The following is a 482-nucleotide window of genomic DNA, read 5'->3' on the forward strand; positions in this document are numbered from 1 at the left end:
CACATCCCAAACCCCTTGAGGTGTTCAGTCACCCTTTGTCTCTCCACCTGCCGGCCCCGGTGGTGAGGAAACGGCTCCCGCCTCCCCAGGAGCCGAGGCGTCCTCAGCCCCGCTCACCAGCGTCTGCGCTTCAGCACCGGCACTTTGTTTTTCAAGTTATACTGTGGTAAGTGTCGCAGCAGTAGTTCTCAAAAAGCCGTCCGTGCCGAAGAAGGTGACGTCGCGCAGGTTTGTGTGGCTTTTCTGGTCGCTGCCCAGCCGGAGCCGTGCTTCTGAAGCCCTTTTTTGAGGGGCTTCTCTCGTCTGTGGCACGCTTGTTCTGTCAGATCGTTCAGTGCTCTCTGCAGGCTGCGTGTGTATACGGAGTATTTGGGGGTTTGGGCTGTTAAAAAAAACTAAGTAAACTTGTGTATTATTTGTCGAGGTAATTGTGTTACTGGTAAGCTTTAAGATTCAAAGTTTTAAATCATATTTAAAATGAG

Source organism: Haliaeetus leucocephalus, unplaced genomic scaffold, assembly GCF_000737465.1.
Source record: "Haliaeetus leucocephalus isolate CR32 unplaced genomic scaffold, Haliaeetus_leucocephalus-4.0 Scaffold362, whole genome shotgun sequence".
Taxonomy (NCBI): domain Eukaryota; kingdom Metazoa; phylum Chordata; class Aves; order Accipitriformes; family Accipitridae; genus Haliaeetus; species Haliaeetus leucocephalus.